The 24,152-nt window shown below is 40.3% G+C and overlaps 3 protein-coding genes and 1 pseudogene across 3 annotated transcripts in view; 3 read left to right on the forward strand and 1 right to left on the reverse strand.

Moving 5' to 3' along the window:
• Positions 1-24,152, forward strand: part of LOC130086998 (SLAM family member 5-like) — a 290,538-nt gene that overhangs the window by 34,936 nt on the left and 231,450 nt on the right. The gene's annotated exons all lie outside the window — the stretch shown is intronic.
• LOC130086935 (SLAM family member 9-like) overlaps positions 1-24,152 on the forward strand; it is a 171,386-nt gene that overhangs the window by 34,421 nt on the left and 112,813 nt on the right. The gene's annotated exons all lie outside the window — the stretch shown is intronic.
• LOC130086985 (uncharacterized) overlaps positions 1-24,152 on the reverse strand; it is a 79,484-nt gene that overhangs the window by 13,754 nt on the left and 41,578 nt on the right. The gene's annotated exons all lie outside the window — the stretch shown is intronic.
• LOC130086986 (SLAM family member 5-like) overlaps positions 18,087-24,152 on the forward strand; it is a 37,205-nt pseudogene continuing 31,139 nt past the window's right edge.

Genomic DNA, 24,152 nt, shown 5'->3' on the forward strand with positions numbered 1-24,152 from the left:
GATAACACGCCACGTCTCCTTCTTCCATTAATAATAATAATGTCTATGCGGTGGCTGTGATATAGGCTATAAACCTACCAACGTCCGTTGCCATGATTTTTGGAATGACTGATCGCGAGAGGAAAAAAAGACGTTCTAGTCGCATAACAACGGTTAATGGAACGCCGTCATTTCGCAATAGTTTTTTATCGACATTTAGAAAATATCGCAAAAGTTTTGCGCAAATCTGTAATGGAAACGCGCCCCAAATATGATCAAATATTGGGGGGGACAAATTGCCCTTCGTTGAATATTGGGGGGGACGTGTCCCCCTGTCCCCCCATAGAATTACGCCTATGTACTGCTTCATACTGCATCTGTTTGAACAAGAATAAAGTTCAAAATAGCCACTATCAATGAAGTGCAGTCGACGTTTTTTAATCACTTTTATTTTGATAAACATAACACAATATAGCCTAACATCACGACTACATGAAAAGAGTGTTTACTGTTATAAAAAACTGATTTGTGAGCTTTAGTGGAACTAAAGGTGTGAGAATAAACACGAAACGCACGTGATCGTTGTCATGCGGTGAATCCGGCCAATCGTGGAACAGCTGTGTCGTCATCAGAGCTCGTGCAGCCCCGAGCAGCCGCTCTTCAGAAGCTGCGCTGGCTGAGTTCTCCGGCTGCTCTCGAATCGATCTCGCGGTACTTTGATGGCATACGTCACAGTCACGTGGCGTCGGCGCTGTATCAAGTCGGACAACATTTCTAACCGGCATGCACTGCTTCAAGTCAGCCGCCGATCGGTCTGCGCAGAGCTGCATGAAGTCGAACAAGCCTCTGATGACGAAACAGCTGTTCCACGATTGGCCGGATTCACCGCATGACAACGATCACGTGCGTTTCGTGTTTATTCGGTTTATTCTCACACCTTTTATTCCACTAAAGCTCACAAATCAGTTTTTTTATAACAGTAAACACTCTTTTCATGTAGTCGCGATGTATTGTGTTATGTTTATCAAAATAAAACTGATTAAAAAACGTTGATTTAAAATGCTCAAATGTTGGCGCTGCCATCTCAGTTAGAGCTAGGTAACCGGTAACATGACGAAGGAAGAACTTACAACTCAGACATGATCTGGCGTTTTGCCTGCACACACTCACAATAGAGCGGCGGCTACTTTATTAATGATTGCACACCTGTGCATGTTACTCCGCCCACGTCATGATCACAGTCAATTAGAGAACACACAATTACATGGATCAACACCCCCATTTGTTCCTAAATTGACAGAATATAACACAATGCGTCATACACATACATACATACATCTCTGTACATCAATTCATTTACATTCCAAACAAAAAACACATAAATTTATCCATTTTAGCTTTAGACACAGATTTTGTTAAAATGTCTGCCACCATATCAGCTGTAGGACAATAATAAAGAATTATCTGGCCATCATTCAGTACAGATCGAACAAAGTGAAACCGTATGTCAATATGCTTACATCTTTGACGGCACACTGGATTCTTTGAAAGTGCAATAGCACCCTGGTTGTCCCCAAAAATAGTCACTGGTGCATATTCAAGAACATTGTCCATTCCATTGATTAGATTGGTCAGATACAAGCTTTCTTGTGTAGTAGCTGATAACGCCATGTATTCTGCTTCACATGTGGATAAGGCAACAGTTTGTTGTTTCTTAGACTTCCAAGAGACCACAGGCCCATTCTTAGATAAACTGAAACAACAACCAGTAATACTACGTCTGTCATTTAAGTCTGCTGCCCAGTCTGCATCGCTATAAGCCACAAGTTTCAGATTTACATCACTTTTCTTATAACATAATTCCAAGTCTGCTGTACCTTTTAAATACCTCAAAACATGTTTAGCAGCCACCCAATGTTGTTCTTTTGGTTCCCTTAGATATTGTGACAATTTACTAACAATGAAGCTTAAATCTGGACGTGTACTTGTCATCATATAGATTAAACTACCAATCATTTCACGATACCTCTTTAAGTCAACAGGTTCACCTTCATTGTCAAATTTGACTTTGATTTCACACGGGGTTGATCTTGGTTTGCAGTGAGTCATATCAAATCTCTCCAAAATCTTTAAAATGTATCTTTCCTGATTCATTGTTACTTTACCATGTTCTGGCGTAAAGTCAATGCCTAAGAAATGTCGAAGTTTTCCCAGATCTTTTACTTTGAATTTAATTCCCAACATTTCCTTTACATCTCTGAGTATTTGATCATTACTTGCTGCAATAATAAGATCATCAACCCAAATAATCAGTATGATTCTGTCTTCATCAATTTGCTTACTGTAAACACAATGATCTGCTGAGTTCTGAACAAAATCATTTTCAATTAAAAAATCATTCAACATCTTGTTCCAATTGCGTCCAGATTGTTTCAGACCATACAGTGATTTATTGAGCTTACATACCAATTCTTCTCCTGTTCTGGACTTAACTTCAAATCCTTCAGGTTGCCTCATATAAATTTCACAATCTATAGGAGCATGCAAATATGCAGTTTTAACATCCATCTGATGTAACTCTAACTCATACTGTGCTGCAAGCTGCATTAAAACACGTACTGAAGTCATATCGGCAGTAGGTGAAAAGGTCTCATTATAGTCAATACCTGCCACTTGACTATAACCCTTTGCCACATACCTGGCCTTATACAATTCCCCATCAGGATTTTCCTTTACAGCATAAACCCATCTTCCTCCTACTGCCCGTTTACCTTCTGGTAGTGTTGTTAATGTGAACGTATTATTCTCTTTTAGAGAATTGATCTCATCCTTCATAGCCTCAACCCACTGCTCTGATTTTAAAGAGCCTAAGGCTTCCTTCAGTGTCTGAGGTACATCACATGCAATACGATAACAATAATCTATAGTCAATGGCTGATCTGCATCATCTTTAACCTCATAATCATAGTCTGCAAGGTGCTGAGGGGGTCTTCTTTCTCTTTTTGGATATCTAGTACTGAGATCATTCTCTTTTTCACCCTGTGTACTGACTTCATCCTTAACTTTCATTTCTTGTGGAATTATTTTGGTCTTATCTAGTTTTGGTACTAGGATCTCCTCCACATGCTCCTCTGTCTGAGTATCTCTTTCATTTGTACTTTTTGTGACAAACTTCACCAGTCTACTTTTGAGTACTCTCCCTGTGTCTGGATAGAAAACAAGATAAGCAGGGCTATTCTTGTCATAACCAACGAATATGGCCTTCTCACATCTTGCATCCAACTTTTTCTTGTCATACTTATATGCATAACACTCTAAACCAAACACTCTCATTTTGGATAGATCAGGCTTCTTTCCAGTTACCAGATAGTATGGAGTTTGTCCCAGACGGCTATTATAACATCTATTTCTAATTATAGCTGCTGTCTGTACCGCATATGTCCACAACTCCTTTGGTAAATTACTCTCAATCAACATGCATCTTGCCATTTCAAACAAAGTTCTCCAAGCTCTTTCAGCTGTCCCATTTTGATGGGGTGAGTAAGGAGCTGAGGTTTCATGTCTTATAGCATTTTTGCTGAGCAATGTCTGAAATACATTAGATGTAAACTCGGTTCCATTATCTGATCTTACACATTTAATTTTACCATACGGTGCAACATCAGCAATGAATTTCTCGGTTGCTATGGCAGTGTCACTCTTGCTCTTCAAAAAATAGGTAAACACAGCTCCTGAATAGTCATCAGTGAATGCTAAGGCAAATCTAAAACCATCTTTTCCTGCTGGTTCTATAGGACCAGCCAGATCTGCATGAACAAGTGCAAATACCTCTTCTGCTTTCTCATCTAGATCTCTATTTCTGTTCTGAGCAAATTTGCCTTGTAGGCACACTTCACATTTCAAATTGGATCTGTCTATTTTACCTCTAATTTTCATCCCATCTGTAACACTCTCCAACTTTAAGACATCATCATAATTACAGTGACCCAGTATTTCATGCCATGTCTGAATGTCGTAGCACGCATTACACTCATCAATCTCATTGTCTATAGTACTCAAGTAAAACAATCTGTCACACATATGAATATCAAAAGTTGTACCATTTTTGTGAATGAGTCGGTTCTGTCCCTCTTTGAAGATTACTGTCGCTCCGTGTGCAATTGCCGCTTTGACGGAAAAAATGTCTTGAGAAAATGATGGCACATAAAGTGCCTCAGTCAACATCATGTCCACAATGCGGCCTTTGTTATTTCTCAAACGCAATTTTGCAGTACCTTTCTTCAACGCGATACCACTGGCCCGTTCTCCATCAGCCAACTCCAGAATGTGGCTCTGAGGCTTGAAACTTGAGTCGAAATCCACGAACTTCTCAATGTCCGTAACAATGTGTTTAGTAGCTCCAGAATCCACCATGAGACCTTTCATTTCCACTCCACCAATCGGGACTTTATTCACCTGCTCCACCATAAACATAAATGTGTGGTCCTCCTCTTCATCCATCATTTGCTTCACTTTATCCCGCTTTCTTCGACGACAGTGCACGTCCCTGTGTGAGGTGCTTTTACAGAAACTACACCATTGTCTCCGTTCCCCGCGATCCTCAGCAACCACCGTGCACTCCGCGGCTTTGTGGCCTTTCTGTCCACAGTTGTAACAGGTGAGTCTCATACTCCAATTGTCTCTTCCTTTAATTTTCATTACGCTGTCCACTACCGAACTTGCAGGCCCAAACTTCTCAGTGCTTTCATAGCTTCTCAGTTTAGCTTTAAAGTCGGCAAATGTTAGTTTTTCATCACTCTGCGTAATAAAAATAGAGAATGGTTTGAAAGTATCGGGTAAACCCTTTAGAATCATGGCAGTCAATAAATCATCGCTCAAAGTCTCTCCCGCATTCCGTAATGCTGTGATTGCGGTCTCCGCACGAATAATATAGTCCGTAACAGTTTCATTTTCACCTTTCTGAAGAGATGTCAACTCCGTATACAAACTTATCACACGTGGCTTCCCCTTTCCAGCGTAGTGATCTCTCAAAATCTGTAACGCCTTCTTGCCGTCATCAGCAGCCTCTCTCATCACAAGCGACAAACTCTTGTCATCTAATAATTGGATCAGCACTGCATATGCCTCTTCGTTCTTACTGTCTTCCACCTCCTCGTCCTCATCGCCCACGGCAGAGGCTTCACCCAATATGGTGGATTTCAAACCCAGAAGACGCAACTGTGCCAGGAACTTCGTTTCCCACAGTTCGTAATTCTTTTCCTCTCCGTCGAAATATAAACGACTCCATCGGATCCCATACTCTTTACTGGGCCCATAACCTGTTGGCGCTGCCATCTCAGTTAGAGCTAGGTAACCGGTAACATGACGAAGGAAGAACTTACAACTCAGACATGATCTGGCGTTTTGCCTGCACACACTCACAATAGAGCGGCGGCTACTTTATTAATGATTGCACACCTGTGCATGTTACTCCGCCCACGTCATGATCACAGTCAATTAGAGAACACACAATTACATGGATCAACACACTTCATTGATAGGCTAGTAGCTGTAGGCTTATGTTGAACTTTATTCTTTTTCAATCAAACGCTGTATGAAGCAGTACATAAAGTATTGAATGAAAATGTCTCTGAAACATCTGTGTATCTGGCAAATATTGCATTTATTTCACTTCAGCTGTGCTAAAGTATACAAACACCACGTGAGCTGTCACTACAGGAACCAGAAAGTGTCCGACTTCACGTCTCCGTTTGCAGCTCCTCCCCGCCTGCACGCGGCTACTCTCGCCGATCGCTTACATCCAGCCGCAGCCGATGTCGAACACACCTACTGTGATGTGACATTTGAACCGAGGCATCGGAGCTTGTGTCGAGAAAAAGTGGGCGTGCCAGATGAAGCCGCGATTCGAGGCTTGTGTTGTTTCTCACGTGACTGATGACAAACGAGGCCTCGGTTTGTGTGGATACGTCATCGGTTCGGTCTGAGCGTCGCTTCTGAATAAAGGGGGTTCGAAACTCGCGCCACCTTGTGGGTGTTGCAGGAGTAGTAAGTACTTGTAGCGTGTCAGAGAGTCAGAGTTAGAGAACTCTTATTGTCATTATTGTGTCATATGTGTGTTAGGGCTGTCTATTATTACATTATATCAGGTTAGAATAGTTATTAATAATAATGAATAATTGTTATTATCAATTATAGTAGCTATATTATAGTCTTGTTATATTAATTAGATAAGATTATTTGGATTGCCTTGGATTTTTGGTAGCTTAGATTTTTGGATCTGGACTGGACTGCTTTTTAATTTGGATTGCCATTTTTGATTGTTTTGCTTTTTATGACATCTTCCTTTTTCCTGGTGATTGGAGCCAGCAAGAGAGAGGAAAACCTCCCCTGTCTGCAGGCACGTGCACACATAGACATCAAAAGGGGCTTGAGCACCTGCCCTTTTTATTTCCTGGAGAGAAAGTGCCCTTTTTTCTGGGGTGCTTTTTTTTTATTTTTGAAAAATTATATATATTCCTGTTTGCGCACAGCTTCCCCTGTCAAACAAATATATTTATTGAATAGTGTATCTAAATATCAGGTCAGGAGTTCTGAAGCGCTCCCTCTCCTTACAAAAATAACCTACAGGAATCCTGCAGGATTTTCATTTTTTCTGCAGGTATCCTGCAGGAATTATAAAATCCTGCAGGATTTTTCTCTTGTGCTGCACAGCTGTCCTGCAGGATTAAAAGAAAAATCTGCAGGAATTATAAAATCCTGCAGGATTTTTCTCTTGTGCTCTTGTGATTAAAAGAAAAATCTGCAGGAAGTTTAAAATCCTGCAGGATTTAAATAAAATCTGCAGGAATTATAAAATCCTGCAGGATTTTTCTCTTGTGCTGCACAGGAGTCCTGCAGGATTTTTCACTAGTGTTGGATGTTCCTGCATGTTTCTGTTGTACCGAAGGGCTCATTCTAAAACAAGTAGGAATGTCATGCACACACTGCTGTGCAGCACAAGTGAAAAAATCCTTTCCTGTTTTTCCTGTAAATGAAAAATAAATAAATACAAAATGAAAAATAAATATTAAAAAAACTACAGGTTTTGGATTCAGGATAGGATAATGTCTAGACTAGAGAATAAAACTGTGATAGTTGCTGTAGTTGTATTCATACAATTTTTATTTAATTAGATTCAATGTCTTAACAAATAAATGAATACAATTAAGAGTAAGAATAGATATAGGCAAAAATAAAAAAATTAACCATTACTCTAAATCATTTCAAAATTATGCATTTATGCAAACATCCAAGACATTTCAACATTCAAGAGATATGAGTCTGTGTACTGTACACTTTTACATTTTATAACATTAAGATCAAAACCAGCAATTTATTTTTAATCCCACTCCCATCTATTTGGTTGGATGCAAAAAAAAATATTTGCAAGACCTGGCAGGTCCTTGAGATAGACACAGGTTGAATGTATGTCTGTGCATTTGATAAGTTCAACTGAGTCTATCCCTCTTTCTTTTAAAATGCTTTTTGCTGTTATCCCTGATTCTCTGTCTTTGCTGATGTCATTACTTGTTGTTTTCATAACATCAATGAAGGCATGACCCTCTCCTTGCGCATTACCTACATCTATAAATGATCGTATTAATGCTACAGACCCATGTTTGGTTTGAACTGCATGGTTGATTCTTTTAGATAAAGATTTTGCTCCTTTTGAATGAATTCGCTTGCCATTAACCACAGCCCTAGAATAAAAACTGAAAGCTTTATGTGCACTAAAACCTGACTCTTGAAGGAGATAAGACTCTCTTGGGGTTGGCTGTCGTACATGTGGGCATCCAAGAAACATCACGTTAGAACTACCAATACACTTTGTCACAATCTTGGTGCCTCCCAACATTTTTTCAACAAAGCTTTTGCTGTGCTGTGTTTGTTCATCATTGAATACAGCAGCAGTGAGTCGTGGAACATGCTGGTAAAGGTTAAACATGTTAACAATTTGCTCTGCTACAGCTTGTGTGCCATGAAAGAGTTTCTGAAGGTGTCCATTCTGGGACTCATATAAGAATGCACTGTGACTCCATAAAGGACCCCAATTTTTTACAGATGCTGCTGCATGTACAAGTATGTGGACATTATAAGACACATGACACTTTCCATACAGAGACTCAAAACGGCCCACAAATGATTTTAAAAGGTCATCAGTTTTGTCAATGTCACGGGGGATAATTGAATCTTGAAGGAGAATGTATGTGGCCTGTACTAGAAGTAGTAAATGGTCAAGATATTTTCTCGGTAAAATACCGAACAAACAGGGAAGGCTGTAAAATAAGAGAAAGTGTCTGTATTCTGAAGCTTTCCAATATTTACGCAAAGAAATTGAACGGGGTGGTCTTGTTATACTTGCAGGTGGTTTAATGGCAAGTAACCTTCTTTCAATTTGCTCGACTTCTCTTCCAATGTACCAAGGCTCTGTATGGTATTTGGAGTCAAACCATAGGGTAGTTAGCTGGCGACAAACACCAAGTAATATGCCATGCATGTAATCATATCCAAATCCAGTAACCATGTTAAAAAACATCAGCAGCATTAGAGGAGATGGACCTTTTACACCATTTATGCATGTTTCCGAATCCACAGCTTGCTGAGCATCTTTAGTGTGTTTTTTGTGTGATCTTAGCTCTGGCAACGTTGACTGCAAAGGATACACCCTTGTAAACCCATTACCCTTTTCTACAACTTCACCCTTTTGATAACACCAGTTACAACCATGCTCTCCATTAAATTGCTTGACATTCTGTACAGCACAACGAGCCACTGAATCACAAATGCAAAGCAAACTGTAAACATGGACTACTGATTTTTCACCTTTCCACTGACAAGGTAACCCTTGGTTTTCAAGACCTCGCAATTCATTAACAAATGATTGCAGAAACGAGTTCATTTCTGGCTTTCTTGGCCCAAACCACAAACCGCCAAGAATGACATGCTTTGCCCTCAGATTAGGGGGGAGCTCGTTGATTGTAACTTGAAGTGGCCAGATATGAAAAGGAGAAGATTTGAAAATTGGAACACCATCAACATTCCATGACACTGAAATATTCGCCAAATTTGGGTCATTTAGTGCATCAATAGATTTGCCATCAAATATGTCTTCAACGTTTTGTGAGTTGCGCTTTGTCCTTGACCATTTGTAATTCAAAGACTGACAAAAATCTGTATCCTGAAATGTACCTCTTAATTGATCTGAAATAGATAACTTGATAAAGACAGAGCCAGATTTGATTAGGTTTTCCATGTCCCCTGGGGTACCATTGCATGAAGCACAGTGGATAGGGATTTCATTACCAAAGAAATATTGGCAGGATGGGCAAATATACTGGACTTCAAATGTGTCACAGTGAAAGGATTTCATGAACTTGTATAAGCTATCTGGAACGCCATTGGTTGAATCAGGACAGTGGAGATTGATAAGATCTAACAAGTCACTCAAAGCCACTTTGGATGTTGTATGTCTGAGGCTGTAGGCAAGTATAGACAGGAGAGATTCTTCATTAGTGATTTTGGCATTTGGATATATTTTTTCCTCACTGGCACACCACTCCTCTCTTTCTTCTGTGCTTCCCTCACAAACTGGACTGTGGTTTCTGACAATCTAGAAAGTAAATATTGCACTTATTACAAGCTGACACATAAAGAAGTGTGTGCTTTAAAAAAAAGCATGAGGCTATAGACTAGATACATATTCTAAACTTTATTCTCACATGAGTCTGTGGAAAGTTCTCATAAGCTGTGCTAAAAACATCATCCTCGTCATCAGCAGAAAAGCTTTCCTGTCAGAAATTGTGCATTTATTACACATTAAATCAAAAGATATGAACACAGATATTAACAAATGTATGCAAAAAACATTGGATAAAAAGAAAAGAAATTCTTCTCACATCAGCATCTGAAAAGTTCCCATCAGCATCGCTGACGACCTCATTCTCATCATCAGTAGAAACGTTACCCTGTGCCTGTGAGACATGTACAGCTATTGGACCACTACATTTATGCATGTACTATACTTTTCAATTTGTATACTGGCTGAAAAAGGATCAAAGAATTGCCAATCTTATGACAATAAAGAAGCACAATTCTAAAGATTAACTTAAAAAAAAAAAAAAAAAAAAAGCTATTCTCACATGAGCATCATGGGAGTTCCTGTTAGATTTGCTGATATTGTCACCACTGTCATCATTGGATATGTTTTCCTATAAGTATGAAATTATAAACATAAAGGAGCTAGTTAGACATGGCTCCTTGACTACAACAAATGGCCATGAATTTATCACTGAAAATGTTTTTAGGCCAAGTACAACATCAAAACCTGAATTACTTCAACTATATCAGGAATAAGCCATGTCTTATATGATCTTCTCTTTTTTGCACCTGAAGAAGAAGAAAGAGCAGAATTCTTGCTTATTTGATTAATGTCAATATGTAATTGTACAATTAGAAAACAATTGCCTAAATTACAGTTATTTGCATATTATTCTGAATTCAGCAACCTATTATATTCTGTGTCCATCGCCTTTTTGTAGCTGCTGGAACAGGTGCCTCTTCATTTAAGTACACTTTATACTCCATTTGTATCCTTCAAAAAGAAACAAGTTAGTGTTATTTCTTTGTAAATATAATAAAGAATTTTTTTTTTTTTTGCATTATCCGAATAGCTTAAACTAAATTGTAATATGAGAATATTTTCTAAAAATACTACAATAACGAATCTGGGTATTTATAAAATTGAATTAGGAACATAGGATTAATATATATATATTTTTTTTTAGAAGGCTATTTTTTTAAAGAAAATAAAAGTTTTGTCGCGAAAGACTTGTGTTTTAAGGAATCTGTTGAATAGCCTAAGAGTCTTTCACCCTGGAAAAAGACGCTCGTGTAATTTACATAAAGAACCGGATAAATGAATCTTTCTAGAGATTCGATTCACTGAGGTGACGTGTTTCATTGACGCCCTACTCGCTACACGTAGCCGATTCACGTCATTCAACTGTCACTTTAGGCTTGTTCGACTTCATGCAGCTCTGCGCAGACCGATCGGCGGCAGACTTGAAGCAGTGCATGCCGGTTAGAAATGTTGTCCGACTTGATACAGCGCCGACGCCACGTGACTGTGACGTATGCCATCAAAGTACCGCGAGAGCGATTCGAGAGTAGCCGGAGAACTCAGCCAGCGCAGCTTCTGAAGAGCAGCTTTTTTTTTTTTTTTTATTAATGCTGAGAACAAGAACATACAAAAGAGAAAGCATACGTACATCACATAATATTAACCAAAACAATCATAAAGGAGACTTAAAAAACAAAAAACAAACAACAAAAAAAAACACAGTAGGCTATATATATATATATATATATATATATATATATATAAAGAAGGAAGTAGGGCCATTACATCACATACAGAAGTTCACATGAAGAGACCAAAGGCAGTGCAGATTCTAACAGTCCTTACAGCTTTCTTATTAGTAGATACTGAAATCACATTTAGATAATTTTCTATTTCTTTTAAGAAGACAGAGAATACAGGTTTACATTTTGAAAATTTGCATTTGTGAATGTAAAATTTGCTTATGAAAAGAATTAAATTAATAACAAAACAGATGTTTTCATTTGTGGGGTCCGAGTCAAAATACCCAAATATAATGTTTCTCATATGCATTGAGAAGCCTGACCAAATCTTACACTTGATAAATACATCAATCTCCTTCCAAAGCTTCTGAGTGTAGTGACACGACCAAAATAAGTGAACCACTGTTTCATCAGAGTTCAAACAAAAAGAGCATGTTAGCTCAATGTCAGATTTAAATCTTTGTAAAAATCTCTTAACAGGATAGAACCTGTGTATGAGCTTGAAGGAAATTTCTTTCACTTTATTTGTAAGAAAGAATTTCTGCTGTAAAGACCAGATTTTTTTCCAATTAAGGTTAACAAACAAATTATTCCAAAAGGAAATAACAGGTGGAACGGAAATCAAATCTTTAAGAAATAAAGATCTTATTTTATAGTTTTTAGCTTTCGACTCAGAAAAACAGATTTGACCAACAGGAGTATCACAAGGTTTAGGAAAGGATGCAGTAGAGACTGGGGAGGAGTAATTACAGTTTTTAAAAAGCATACATAAACCATAGGGAATAGCTCCCATTACTGTAGCAAATTCTTTTGGGGTTATTGGTATTTGGTATTCGGAAAGAAATTCTGAATATCTGAACAAAAGACCTTGCTTATTAAACAACTGCTCCACTAAAAAAAAACCATTACTGAACCAACTATCATAAAATAGAGACTTATTCTTGAATAAGATGTTCTTATTGTTCCAAATAAAACATCTATGTGGTGAAAAGTTATGTTTATAAATTAGAGCCCAAGCCAAGAGAACCTGACGATGAAAGTTGGAGAGTTTGATAGGGAGTTTGGATATATCATAATTACACATTAAGAGAAAATGAATGCCACCAAGTTGTGAAAAAACAAGTTGAGGAAAAACATTCCAAATAGAAGATGGTTTGGTTAGGTACTGATTCAGCCAATTAATTTTAAATGTATTGTTGAGGGAATCAAAATCAATAAAATTCAGACCACCATTATTATAAGAGTTTAATATGACTGATTTTCTCAAATAATGAGACTTATTTTTCCATAAAAATTTGATTAAAATCTCATTAATTAATTTAGAAGTGGGCTTATCCACAAAAAGAGACTGAGCTGCATAGGCCAAACGGGACAGACCCTCTGCCTTAGTGAGCAGTGTTCTGCCTTTCAAGGACAGATCCCTTTGTAACCAGCAATTACATCTCTTTTGAGTCTTGGTAATAATAGATTTGAAGTTTTCTGAACACCTACATTCATCTTTAGTAATTTGTATACCTAAATATGTTACCCTATTTTTAACAGTAATATCCTCAATTGATGTAAGAGAGCACTTTTTAATGGGTAGCAATTCACATTTATTAAAATTTAAATTCAATCCTGAGGCTTCAGAAAAGGACTTAAGAATACCCAAAGCCACTGGAACTTGTGAAGAATCATTCAAGAATAGAGCTGTATCATCCGCTAATTGACTCATTTTTATCTTCGTATTGCCAATTGTGATTCCCTTTAAAGAACTACCATTGATATGTACGCTAAGGAATTGTGTTGCAATCAGGAATAGGTAAGGGGAAACTGGACATCCTTGTCTAACTCCTCGTTTTAAAAAGAATCGAGGTGAAGTACCATTACTTAGCTTAATTGAGCTGTTTCCGTTTATGTATAGCATTTGGACCATTCTGCAAAAGGAGTCCCCAAAGCCAATTTTTCGAAGAGCCTGAAATAAAAATTCGTGTTCCAATGTGTCGAAGGCTTTGTAATAATCTAAAAAGAAAATGAAGCCATCACTGTCAATTAATTCTGAATAGTCTAACATATCTAGTACTAACCGTATATTATTAGAAATGTGTCTTTTCTGCATAAATCCTGACTGTGTTTCGTCAATTATAGAGTTCAGAACATATTTTAACCTTTTTGCTAGGACTGCAGCTATAATTTTATAATCGTTATTTAGTAGTGTAATTGGACGCCAATTGTCTATTAGGAGGGGATCTTTATTTAATTTTGGTATAAGAGTTATTAAACCTTGACATAATGTTGCTGGAAGTAATGCTTTTTCTATACTTTCCTCATACACCTTTAACAAGAATGGTGCTATACTACGATTAAATAGCTTATAAAATTCTGAGCTGAGTCCGTCTGTTCCGGGAGATTTGTTGGCTTTTAAACAGTTAATAGCTTCCTCTATCTCCTTCAATGTGATAGAGGAGTCACAAAAGTTTTTATCTAAATCACTTAACTGGTTTATATTAGGTAATGATTTAAAGAAATCATTCATATGTTGTTGGGAAAATTTAGAAGTATACAAATCACTGTAAAATTTGGCACAGAACTTTGAGATACTTTTAGGGTCATCACTAATATTACCGTTAATCATTAGTTTTTGAATTTGGTTGTTTTTAGCTTGCTGTCTTTCCAGTCTGAAAAAATACGCAGAGTTTTTTTCACCCTCTTCAAGCCATTTTCTGCGTGATCTAATAAATGCCCCTTCAGCTTTATGTTTATATATGTTGTCTAATTTGCACTGTAAGTCAACTAATTCTGCTTTTTCACAATCAAGTAAATCATCCACATTTTTAGATAAAAGATTGGTGATTTTGCATATAACGGAATTTTCATCAGTTTTTTTCTTTTTTGCCAGATCAGTACTAAATTTCCTAAGATATTTGCCAATTTCATATTTAGTAAATTCCCAATTGCTGCTGTAACTATTCTCCTCTCTTGCTTTATTCCAATTTTTGTGAATTATCTTATTAATTTCATTTTCTACTTCATTGTAAGACAGAATGGAGTTGTTAAGTTTCCAGTAAGTAGAGAATCCGTGCACATTATCAGAGGCAAGAAAATGGGTACGAATGAAGATACTCTTGTGGTCAGAAAATGGTGATGGCAAAATGTCACTTAAGGTATTGCATAATTCTTTAGAGATAAGCCACATGTCAATTCGGGACTGGGAGGAGAGAGAGTTATTACTCCATGTGAACATCTTTTGAGAGGGATGTAACACTCTCCAACTATCAATCAAAGAGAATCTTTGCATAAACATTTTCAAGTATAAACTAGTATTGTCAGGGAGTTTTGGAGGCCATCTGTCTATGCTGCCATCTAAGGCAACATTAAAATCTCCACCAAAAATAAGCATGGAATTTGGATATTTAGTTAATAATTTTAATACATGTTCCTCTAAACGACTAATAAAGGCTTCATTTTCTTTCCGCTGGTTATGGCCATAAACACAAACAAGAATACACGTCAAGTTTGAAGTTTCAGTAACGAGACAGATATAACGTCCACCTAAATCACTTACACTAAGTAACACCTTCCCTTTAAACTGATTTTTTAAGATGCATACACCGGCTGAATGTGTCGTACCGTGAGACATCCATAAGTCCAGTCCCCATTGTGACCTCCAGAAATTAAGATCCTCTACAGTTGAGTGACATTCTTGGAGGAAACAAAAATCTGATTGGAATTGTTTGAGATATAAGAAAATAGCCTTTCGCTTAGTAAAATTTCGTAGCCCTCTAGCATTTAAGGAAACAACAGATAAAGACATGAAGTAAAAAAAATAAAAAAAAAATAAAGCAAATTGAAGAGAAAAAAAAATGAAAAGACCTAGATAAGCTAAACAAGTAACTTGTTGTAAAGAACTTTAAACGGTCAAGAAATGAACGTTTGGATGAGAAGAACCGCAACTCAAATAAAGATACTGAAATACAGTATGAAATTCCAATTAAGTAATACTTTAAATTAAATTTGAGAACATAAAACCAGATCGATTAGGGTCATTATGAGACTATATTGTATTATACAAGCCAGACAAAACAAATGTCTTTAGCAAACTAGAACGTTTCTCTCTCTCTCTCTCTCTCTCTCTCTCTCTCTATATATATATATATATACATATATATATATATATATATATACATATATATACATACATACATATATATATATATATATATATATATATATATACACACATACATACATCTACATACACATATGTATAACTTTAACACGTTCTAAAATAGAACTATTTAAACCACGTGAAAAGGTAGCATTTTAAATGTCTTACATAATCAGGGTTGTAGTAGTATACCGCCAAACGAGCGTCTTTACTCTTCAGTGCCATGGGAAGAGCGAACTGTAGACTGATGATAGTCCAGAACATCGAAGAGTACCAACCAGTCAAGAGGATGGAAGCAATATTAAAGTCAAGAGACGATAATAATAAACTTGAAACCCATTAGTCAGGAGGGAATATTTCAGATCCCTCCACAAAAGCTCTTCCACCCACAAAGTGAGCTCGCTTGTTCTCTTTTCTCGCCTTTTCCACGACGGGCCATAGCTTGTTTCTTCGTTCTCTATCCGCTGGAGACAGATCCTCGGAAATTTTCAGGTTGTTGTTTTTAAGAAAATTTGAATCTTTAGCAGCACGCCAGACCGCGTCGCGTTGAAAACGGGAGGTAAACTGGACAATGATTCCTCTGGGCTTGCTGTCGTTCATCCGTTTGCGACCCAAGCGATGAACGGTGTCCACGGCATCCGGGAGTTTCTCTTTCGCGTCTGGCAGAAGGTGCTGGCAAACGTCGATGACCTTATTTCGGACATCTTCTCGTTCACTTTCAGGTACCCCATGAACTCTGAGACTCCATCGACGTGAGTAAGCCTCAAGGTGCAGAAGCCGTTTCTCCTGTTCATGCGAGTTAAAATCGACTCTTTTGGCTAGTGACTCAGTCGCGCCGATTTTGACTTTCAAATCTTTTACTTCGGCACTCATAAAGTCAATAACATCTTTCACTTCAGAAATCTGCTTGGTATTTTCATTAATCGTTTCTTTCATGCTAGCGATCACACGTGAGTTTTCCCCTACCATCTTTTCCAAAGCATCCGAACGATTATTAATCAGCCTTGAGAGCTCCCCGAGTTGTGAGAGGATGGCAGTTGTGTCAGCACTCTCGGTCTTGCGTTGTTTGATGGCAGGGGACTTACATGGGGTTTCTGGAAGACAGGGGAATTCTTCCTCACACAGCATGAATTCTGCAGAGTCAATGTCATGGTTCAAGTAGTCATGCATGTTGTCCATCATAAGTTCTTGGCGGGCTTGACGTGTCTCATTAACCGTTTTGTTAGCATTAGCAGCAGCTTGAGGCCCATTCCTACTTTTTCTTTTTTCGGATTTTCCCATTTTGACAGCCAATGCAACAACTAGTTAAACGTGATCTGGTACAAATTATGAGTTCAAAGGCCTTTCCTACTGCATTACAAATCAAAAATAAACAGCTGAGTTTGCAGAGCTCCTCAAAACGTGACTGATCAGAGCGCCATCTTGGATCACCCCCCTGAAGAGCAGCTGCTCTGGGCTGCACGAGCTGTGATGACGACACAGCTGTTCCACGATTGGCCGGATTCACCGCATGACAACGATCACGTGCGTTTCGTGTTTATTCTCACACCTTTAGTTCCACTAAAGCTCACAAATCAGTTTTTTTTAATTACAGTAAACACTCTTTTCATGTAGTCGCGATTTATTGTGTTATGTTTATCAAAATAAAACTGATTAAAAAACGTTGATTCCACTTCATTGATAGTAGGCCTAGCTGTAGGCTTATGTTGAACTTTATTCTTGTTCAAACCAACGCTGTATGAAGCAGTACATAAAGTATTGAATGAAAATGTCTCTGAAACATCTGTGTATTTGGCAAATATTGCATTTATTTCACTTCAGCTGTGGTAAAGTATACAAACACCACGTGAGCGGTCACTACGGGAACCAGAAAGTGTCCGACTTCACGTCTCCGTTTGCAGCTCCTCCCCGCCTGCACGCGGCTACTCTCGCCGATCGCTTACATCCAGCCGCAGCCGATGTCGAACACACCTTTTGTCTTGTGAAGGTAAGTCCGCCTTTTTTTATTATATAATTGTATCGTTATAATGCTTTAAATTACTGTTCTGTTATACTTTTCTAAATGAATGTGTATTTGTAACACTAAAACATAGGAAAATGTTTTTTCTTTGTTGTTTTTTTGCTGCCGCGATGATACATTATATAGGCTTATAATAATAACGCTATACCGCCTATTGCCTATCAAAACTTACTTTTAATAAATGACTATAAAAAAAATGAGCTTTATCTATTGTTAACAAAACACATTACTTTGTTTTGTATTTCATCGCTAATAATTGATATTATTGTACCTTTGGTTACCTTAGAATATAAATAAATTATCTGCACCGGACGAGACCGTCAAGAGTCGCTGAGAGTCGCTGGCTGGTTGCCGTTACAGGTAACATTGTTGTCATGGATACAGTCAGCTGAAGGCAACAGATGAATGTGAATGATGAGACTTTAGAGTTTTGTACACCTTTGGATTAATTTATATTTTATTAATGTATAAATGTAGTTATGTTCAATTGTATGTAAGTAAATATGTATGCATGTAATTATTTATTTATTTATTTAGAAAATGACCAAAACATGGGTTCTGGTGGAATGGAGGGAGGAGCCTCCCACCTATGATATTGTCCCTAAAAAGGACATACTAAAAAAAAAGTTTGAACCTGGAGATGTTGTGGATGTGGTTTATGAAGAGGAAAGTTCCCCAGCCACAGTTATAGATATTGATGGTAAAAGTTCAGCAAACAAGACTCAGTCATGATATAGAAGATATGTATTTCCTACTTGAGTATTTGTTGTCCCTTTAGAGAGCAAAGAAACCCTCAGGAGGAGGATGTTCAGGCTAGAGGGGAAAAGAAAAATTCAACCATGTTTGCAAAATGATGCAAAAAGAGTGGCAAAGAAAAAAAAAACATACACTCCAACTCAGTCCCCATCTCACTCATCATCTGATCAAGAGCCTCTGATCAAACATCAAGTAATACATCTTTTAAATACTTTTATTTTTCATTATGCTCTTTTAAATCACAAATATTAAGATACTAATAATGTGTGTCCATCTTTAGGTCATCCGCAGAAAGGATAGTATTTTAATGCAGGACATAAACAGCATGGACAGTCAAGCTGGAGAGCCTAGCCGAGAAACTCGACTTGAGATAGAAATTCTCAAATTAAAAAAAGAAAATGAAAATCTAAGAGCACTTAATATATCTCTGCAACAAGGTTGTTTTTTTATACACATTTTTTTGTAAATATTTTTTTCACATATCTGTATTTCTGTTTATCCATCTATATATCAATGTATCTGTCAGTGTGGTTGTCTGTTAGTAATCTTTTTTCTTTTCTTCTTTTTTAAAGAAATTCTTCCAATGCTCAAATGCATGAACCAGGACACTCTTACTGTTAATCAACAAAATAGTTCAAGCCAGAAGAATCCCCCTGAAAAGGTGAATACAAATATATTTGTTTGTTTATATAGCCTATATTCACGTAAAGTGTTGTGCAGAAGTCGTAGAAGCCATGTTAACTTCTTCATGTATCATTTAACTTTTGTAACTTAATACAAACTTGGTTACCCCCTTGTCTATAAAACAGCTGGCACACTAAAGCAAAATATATCACTTTTTTGTAGAAGAATAACAAGCCTCACACTTTTGCACAATATGTAGTCAATGTTACATGCTTTTAGATATAGTGTCCCTAACTTTTTTTCTTGACAGTCACATGGGCTTGGGCTAGGAATAAGTACAACTGTCCTGACAAGTTGTGGACGGGGTGGCACATCATGTTCTGCCATGGTGAAAGATCTGGCGGTGGCAGTGTTTGGGAGAGACACGTTGGCCACACACGGGCTGTCTGGAAGAGCTGGCAATGCTAACAAAGACGCTATAGCAAAGCCAGCTCTTGACCAGGACAAAGTTGTGCTGATCCTAGGTAAGTAAAATGTCCTTCTTTTTCTTTACGCAAACATGATGTTGCAGTTACAGTGCAAAATTGTAATCATATGTTATCACATATGATAAGTAGAATTGCATTTACAGACACAGTACAGAAAAAATTTCCTGATGTGCCAAAAAAGTTCATCAGGGCAGCACTAAGAGAGAAGTTGAATGATGAGCACAAGCTACGAGTAAGGTAATAATTTGTCATATACACCACACACACACACACACACACACACACACACACACACACACACACACACACACACACACACACACACACATGCTCTCTCTTACACACACACACACACACACGCTCATGCTCTCTCTCACACACCCAATCACACACACACGCTCATGCTCTCTCTCTCACACACACACACACACACACACACACACACACACACACACACACACACACACGCTCATGCTCTCTCTCTCACACACACACAAGCTCATGATCTCTCTCACACACAATCACAAACACACACACACACACACACACTTTTTAAAAACTCTTTTCCCCCCTTTTTTTCAGGAAAACAGTGTAGAGGCTTCATTTCACTGAGCAACATTTGGCTGCATGCATGTGAATTGGACTCCGCTTCTCTCTGCTCTGACAGTTTAAATAAATAAAGTAAATAATTTGTAATAATACATTGTTTGTTGTGAAGTTATTTCCCCTGCATGAATCCAGCAGAAGACAACTTGCAAAGTCCTGCATAATTGCATATATATCCTGCACAACAGTCCTACAGGAAGTTTGAAAATTATATTTTAAAACCCTGCAGGGATATAATTCCTGCAGGATATAATTCCTGCATGTTTTCCTTCATAAAATTCCTGCAGGTATTCCTTCAGGAAAATGAGCTGAAAATCCTGTAGGAAATCTGCATAATATTCCTGCAGGATTCCTGTAGGTTATTTTTTATATTTTGTCTTAATTAAGACTCGAACTTGATATCGTTTTATCGAGAAAAATTATTTGGCGATAATGAATGAATGATCATATCAATTTAAGACGTGGCTAATTGTAATTTATGACCTTGTATGGAAAATCCGGTCGTTTTTATGACTTTTTATGGCCTAAAATTCTAATATTAAAGTTAATGACTTACATACATCAAGAGTATTTCCCACTGAAATGTAGAAATCTAAATGGGTGAATTTAAAAGAAATCTACAGATGCAAACAGATGGAGGATAGTAGGTTCTCTTACGAGAGTATCTCTCGTACTGCGTAATAGCTTACGCTAGGGGAAAAACTCTTTTCCGCGAGATATTGAAGCCAAAAATTAACCTTAATTTTTTATTAATGTAAAACGCTTTGCAGCAGCAAGCAAACATAGGCGAAACAGCTCGCGCGCCTATTGGTTGCTCTGCAGCAAATGCAGCAGCCTATCGAGAGAGACTCTGCGTGACGTAATGACCAATGGGGGCAATTCGCGCCCATATCGTCACGTCCCGCCAGAAGGGGCGTGGTCTCGCCCTATAAATATGCTCGTTAGGCTGATACAAGCTGATTTTTACCTCTTCAGCGAAGCACACGCATCGCTGGATCCGGAGTGAGAAGCCGCGCCGTCGAAGCAAGCCTTTCAGCGGGACGAGCTCTGGAGTCGCTGGCCTCGCCGCCTTCAACTGCCGTACCTGCTGCGCTTTCCGGCGTTATATATCCTTTTCATACTCTGTGTGTATTTACTCTGTTGAGAGTGTTTGTCGCTTACTTGACGCGACTCACACTTCTCTCACAAAAAGAGCTGCGTCTTTTTAAAGATGCCTTCCTGTGGCTCGTGCCGCGCCCCGCTCAGCGATGGAGACCGGCACGTCATCTGTGTTTCCTGCCTGGGTGAGGATCACGCGGCTCTCGCGCTCGCTGACGGCGGATGCCCTCATTGCGAGCTTTTGCCGATGGTGACTCTGAGGACTCGCCTGGCATCATTCTCCGAGCCTTCACCACAGCCCGCCGTGGTGCCGCGCCGCAAGAAGCGCCGCGCCCAGCGCGCTCCTGAGCTTTCTCCAGCCCGCCAAAACTCGCCGGTTCGCCCGCCAGCTTCGCCGGTTTCGCTCGAGTCGCTCACTGACGGACAACGGCCGCCGCCTGCTGCCGCGTCCATCCACGAGTTTGACGAACCCACCGAGGCGTGTTCTCTTCTGGCTTCCGATAGTGAGGATTGGGCGAGCTCCGTGGATCTCCCTTCCGCTAGTGTTTCCCGCCAGCCCACTGGTAATTGAGCCGGCATTGAGACTGAGCTGATGCGTCTGCTCTCTCAGGCCGTGGAAAGCATCGGCCTCGATTGGGAGGCGCCCGCGCAGCCGCCGCGCAACAGAATGGACGGACGCTTTCTCGGAAATGACAAGGCTCCGACGAAATCGCGGCCCGCGCCCTTCCTCCCGGAACTTCACGAGGAAGTGACGAAATCGTGGAACGCCCCCTTCTCCGCCAGGCTTCGTACCTCTGCCTCTGCTGCTTTCTCCTCGGTGGATGGCGCGAAGGACAGAGGATACCTTTCTGTTCCTCCTGTGGAACCAGCTGTAGCGTCTCATCTCTGCCCGCCCTCCGCTGGACGGCGCGCTCACACGACGCTACCCTCTAAAGCCTGCAGAGTGACGTCAACCATGCACGGTCGCGCTTACACCGCCGCCGGGCAAGCAGTTTCAGCACTGCACACTATGGCTATCCTGCAGATCTACCAAGCCGACCTTCTCCTTAAATTGGACGAGGAAGGACCCGGTGCGATCTGCGTGGCGGACCTGAGAAGCGCTACAGACCTCGCTCTTCGCGCTACTAAAGCCGCTGCACAGGCCATAGGACGGAACATGGCCTCTCTCACCGTGGCTGAGAGACATTTATGGCTGACGCTGTCCGAGATGACGGAAGCCGAGCGCTCTGTGTTCCTCGACGCGCCCATTTCACAAGCGGGCCTTTTCGGATCTGCCGTCAAAGATTTCGCGGACAGATTCATGGAGGTGCAAAAGACTTCGCAGGCCATGAAGCACTTCCTTCCGAAGCGCTCGAGCTCCGCTGCAGGCCGCTCAAAACAGCCGTCTGCTCGCAGTTCTCAGCCGCAGCCTGCACCGCCCGCCGCCGCCGCTTCACAGCGCCGCCAGGCCCGAGACCAAAGACCGCGCTCTCGCTCTGCTGGACGCCGCCCCCCTCAGCGCGGGCCCCGGCCGAGGATTGAGATCAAGCCCGAGGCCTCAAAATCTTCCTAGCCATTCTAGGAAAGCGACGGTGTTCAGATCCCGCTGCGGCCGGATTTCCACCAAAACTTCTCGCTCGGTCAGTTCCAAACATCGCGACTGTCCCAGTGTATTTCGCAGTGAGCCAGCCGGTGTCTCAGCCCGTTTGCCTGCGCACAAAAGCCGTTTTTATGGCTACCCAGATAAATCCAATAAAGAGTGCATTTTCTGGTGTTCCGGCCACGGCCGATGGTGTTATAAGTGTTGTAAGAATGCCCACCCAGTGCCCATTCACACACACAGACACAGCCCGCCACGGTGCAGGGCTAGCACAAATAAAATCGACTCCGGTCGATTGTGCAAACAATGTAGTAAACGTGCCCAGGTTACCATGCCCGCTCACACTACATGCTGCGTGTCCCTTGGTTTCTGTAAAAACGAAACCAACACACATTCAGTCGGCCATGAACGACAGTGTTTTCAGTGTAATAAATGTGCCCGCAGCCCCGCGCCCACATTTTGTCACAGACATGCCGGTTCCTACGGGATCCCCCCCGCTCGCTTTTTCTGCACAATCTGCCATAAAAAAGCTGAGCGCGGTCAGGCCGCCCGCTGTGATCAGCGCGCCCCCCGCCTCGAACGCTGTAAACACGGTGTTGTGTTCCCAGTATGCCCGGGCTCTCGAGCTGCCGTTTTGCCGCGACCAGAGCCCGGATTTCATTGTCAAAGCTTCCCGGGGTATCAGAATGGGTGCTGAGCACTATAAAGAGAGGCTATTCGCTACAATTCGCTCGACGACCGCGCCGTTATACGGCGCGCGTCGAAACTACGGTGAAAGATGAAGTGTCTCATCTACTTCGTGCCGAGATAGCGAAACTACTGAGCAAAGGGGCTATAGAACCTTTATCTCAGGCTCAGAGCGAAGGGGGCCTATACAGCAGATATTTTCTGGTACCGAAAAAGGATGGGGGTCTCAGACCCATTTTAGATCTACGACAGCTGAACAGAGTGCTTGTGAAACGCCAGTTTAGAATGCTTACGACCAGGAAAATCCTCGCGCAAGTGCGCCACGGGGACTGGTTTATGTCGATAGATCTGAAAGACGCATATTTCCAAATACAAATAGCGTCCCATCACAGGCGATTTTTGAGATTCGCCTTCGAGGGCCAGGCATATCAATACACAGTCCTGCCGTTCGGCCTGTCCCTAGCACCTCGTACATTTACGAAGTGCATGGACGCGGCGCTCGCACCCCTGAGACTTCAGGGCATGCGAGTCCTGAACTACTTGGACGATTGGCTGATTCTAGCTCGATCACGATCGGAGCTCATAGAACACAGGGCCGCATTACTCGAGCACCTCGAGGAGCTGGGCCTCACAGTCAATTGGACGAAGAGCTCACTGTCTCCCAGTCAGAAAATTTCCTTTCTGGGAACCGTGTTGGACTCGCTGTCCATGACAGCACGCCTGTCGCCAGAGCGCGTGCTAAATATTCAGCGCGGCGTGAAATCCTTC

This window comes from Rhinichthys klamathensis, unplaced genomic scaffold (genome assembly GCF_029890125.1).
Source record: "Rhinichthys klamathensis goyatoka isolate OS25496 unplaced genomic scaffold, OSU_Roscu_1.1 h1tg000103l_1, whole genome shotgun sequence".
In the NCBI taxonomy this organism is placed as follows: domain Eukaryota; kingdom Metazoa; phylum Chordata; class Actinopteri; order Cypriniformes; family Leuciscidae; genus Rhinichthys; species Rhinichthys klamathensis.